This window comes from Takifugu flavidus, chromosome 17, assembly GCF_003711565.1.
Source record: "Takifugu flavidus isolate HTHZ2018 chromosome 17, ASM371156v2, whole genome shotgun sequence".
In the NCBI taxonomy this organism is placed as follows: Eukaryota; Metazoa; Chordata; class Actinopteri; order Tetraodontiformes; family Tetraodontidae; genus Takifugu; species Takifugu flavidus.
Window position 1 is genome coordinate 12,517,236 of NC_079536.1, and position 3,647 is coordinate 12,520,882.

The window sequence follows — 3,647 nt, forward strand, 5'->3', positions numbered from 1 at the left end:
TTTACATAACCCACAGGCGCACCACGTCTCAGCCATGCAGATATCTAATTCCAGGCAGCTTCCTCCTCATTATTCCAGCTCATCCGGTCGCGTGCGTCTGTGCGGAATTTAACCCCCAACAAACTTGTTTCTCCCGTGTGAGGAAAACTGAACAGACCAGCGATTTTAAAGGAAAGAAACAACTTGTTTGATGATGAGACCCCTCCGCCGTGTCAGGAGCGTTTACTGCGTAAAAGGAGCGGGTTGGGGTGGGGGGCACCGCGCGGTAGAGGCGGCAGGGGCGGCGGGGACGCGGCAGGGACGCGGCGGATGCGGCGGATGCACCACGGACACTTGGATGGTGCTGAAATTTGCGCCGCGACGGGCAGAAGTTCCGCGTCCCCCCGAGAAATCTAGGCTTCCTGTGCCCCCCACCCACCACCACATTTCAAACAATCACCAGTTGCATTTCCCTCCCGCCATCATCAGTTGATAAATAATGTCTTTTTTCCCCCCAATATCACCATTTCCCAGCCTGCGCTTTATCCCCCCCCCCACCCCCCACCCCCCGTTCACCTGTTTTCCCGTCCAAAATGCCTTTTTCGGAGGGAGGAAGATCAGCGCACTTTTAATACTTCACAGCTGCCAGTGAAAAGACCATCTTACCTTCAAAGGAGAATCCGAATTGCACGCAAAATCCGACTAAGAACGCAAATCCCAGAGAATCATGAGAGGTCCACATCATTCCAGTTAGAGTGAAGGCTCGCTTTTCTTCTTTACATCAGCCGAGGTGGACACAACAGGCAAAATGTCCCCACGAATGTGACAGGAGCGGAGAAAGCAGGCAGCAACACTAAACCCTGGCTCTCAGTGCGCGCTGAGGCGGAGACGGCCGGAGATGGATCATGCTGCAGAAAGAAAAAGAAAGAAAATGGACGAAACGGCTCCCAGATCTCGACGTCGCCTGAACTTCTTGTGCTCTCTCCCTCTCTTTATCTGTGGCTGTCTGTCCTCCGTCTGTAGATCTGCAGCGGGCTGCGGTGTTCGCCTGCGCTGACTGTCGGAGACACGTCAGTCCAGCGGATCAGCGCGCGTTCCGCTCGCTGCGCATCCACCAAAAATCTAGTCCCTTTAACCCGGACCTCTGGCTGACCTCGCTGCGCATTTACGCGCTGATGTCGGCTCACACTTTTGGGCTCGGATCTAATATTGTCCGCGTGCATGTGATGGGACTGTTGTTGTGTTCAGAAGATCCCAAAGACATTAAAGAGCTTCAGCAGCTCCACACACACACACACACACACACACACACACACACACACACAGATAGAAATAATAGTTTTGGGGCGTCTGCAGGTGTCTTCTCTAAATATTTGTGATTTGTAAAAACTGAAATTTTCTCCAAGATGTTAACGACCTCAGACCAGAGCTTTGCGTCACATCTTTACAGCTTCTCAAAACCTCCTGCAGCTGTGCCCCCCCCCCCCCCCCCCCACACACACACACAGCCTTTAGCTTTAGCTCCCAAGCATGTGGAGACCAGCTCAGGGGATCCAGGAGCCCTGACAGAGGAGCGCTGCATCCACTGGCTTCAGCTCTAGAAGCAATCAGGCAGAACAAATGCTAGCAACTCTGTGGTTCCGCTCCCACGATGGGGACGCCAAACGGGTCTTATCTCACTGTAAACATCTCCATATGCTGAGGGAAACAAGCCCAGGAAAAACACGGTGACAGATTTGTCTGTGTCACCGGGGCGGCACAGATGGAACACACCTGACTGATCGGCTGCCTTTCCAAAACACCACCTGCAGGCTGCGGAGCGTGAAGGTTTCCTCCTGTCTGCCGCAGCACCGCCGTGCACGGGGAGGGGGCATCCCCGGCCCCGGCCCCGCCCCACCCCCTCTGGAGCAGCCATGCATAAACAACATGTTCTCTCCAAACAGGTGCTCCACGTGAGACACCGTCCATGAATCAGCACCTGCTGATGGGAAAGGAAGGCGTGTTCATCAGAAGAGGCTCCCAGAGGCACCGAGCCCGGAATCCTGGTCCGTTTCCTCCCCACAGTCACAATCGCACAGTTCCTCCTTTAACGTGCACTCCTCTGAAGGAGTGAAGCCACTGTGTCACCAAGAGTGTCCACACAGGTGTCATTAATGTCCCTACAGTTCACACGTTGACGTTCTCTGGTCTGATGGTCCACAGCGGTGGAACCTCCTGCTTCTTCACTTGCTTCACTTTAGCTTCTTGGTCTGTTGTCAGAGATAAGTAGAAAGTTCTGAGGTGGTTGAGGAGGTCCCAGAAGGACCAGAGCACAACTGTCTGAGTCCAGAAGGGTGGACTGATGGAAGAAGGGTGTCACCACCAGGGACCACCAGAGGTGCTGCAGTTTGAGCTTCTTTGGCTGCTTCAACCCTGGGTCAGAACTACAGTTGGGCTTTAGGGTCCATCGGAACTGAGGTGACGACTGGGGAGGAGGTTGGAGCGGTCTTCTGGATACAAGCATGGAGCATCTTAAACATCCCATAACGGTCTCCTGGCTTCAGTGGTGTTGAGGGTTGGCGGTTAAGCCCAGAGGTCTTTCCTAGTTGTGGGTGTCCTCACACACCAGGTCCGCACACGTCCACACGGAGGCCCGTCCAAATGAACTCATGTGACGGGACCAGTAATTTGCCACCATGAGACACAGACGCTCAGCAGGGTCCAAAAGCCCCCATTTAGAACCAGAACAGGATGATCCTGTTGCCAGTAGCAACGTTTACATGTCTGATCTAACTACAGTCGGAGCACAACGTTCCGATCAGATATTCCCAGTTCAGTTTCCACGGAGCAAATGATGACTGAAACTGTCCAATGGAAGGTGTGAGGGAGCATCGCAACACGTGTGTGTTGAGGTTTTGATGCTAAGTTTGTTGAAGACAGTAGAAGAAGAAGAGGGGGTTTCTCATCTGTTCTCCTGTTTGCTGCTTAAACAGCAGAGCTGAAATCTGATCGTGTCATTTCTTCACGTCAAAATTCTCATTATACAACTGCTATTGGAACAGTAGCGTTCAGGAAGTGGGATGGACGTGAAGGTATCGGTACCGGTATCGGTATCGTACCGGTATCAGACGGTCTCAATGATATCCAGCCCTGGCTGGACCAGAACCCCGGTTCCCAACGGATACGGCGGTCCTTCGTGAAGTTCTGCCCTTTGATGGGATTAACTGTTGCTCCTGATCCGATTTGGCTTTATTCCTATGTCATTTGTGTTCATGTTTTCCCTCAGCTGCAGCATCACAGGGTGACCTTTTCCAATCAATCCCGCACCAGAAAGGAGAAAATGTCGGAATGAATGACAGCCCGCTCCACATCTGTATTTATTACCCGGATCTGGAACCCCTCCGGACTCCTCCGTAATCCACAGCCGTCATCTCATTCTGCTTTGATGTTGTCTTCTGTTTCTAGTGTGTTCAGTCCAACTTCTACGTGTGTTTGTTGACATATTTACGAGGTTTTTGGATTGGTTGTGTTGTCGTGGGCTGGTCCCGACCTCTGGGTCTGAACCCCGATCACCCTCGTGTCTCGTCAGCTCGCTCCCCCGCCCGACCATTTGAACCCGCCTCTCTTCCCTCCTGATCCTGATCCAGCCTCTCTCTTGTGTATTTGTCCCCAACGTCGTCTTTGGGATT

General features: G+C 52.8%; 1 protein-coding gene across 1 annotated transcript in view; it reads right to left on the reverse strand.

Moving 5' to 3' along the window:
• vstm2a (V-set and transmembrane domain containing 2A) overlaps positions 1-1,230 on the reverse strand; it is a 43,949-nt gene extending 42,719 nt beyond the window's left edge. Inside the window, exon 1 of the mRNA XM_057012293.1 lies at positions 646-1,230. The gene's annotated coding sequence lies outside the window, so the exon portion shown is untranslated. The remainder of the gene's footprint in view (positions 1-645) is intronic.
• Positions 1,231-3,647: the final 2,417 nt, after the last annotated feature.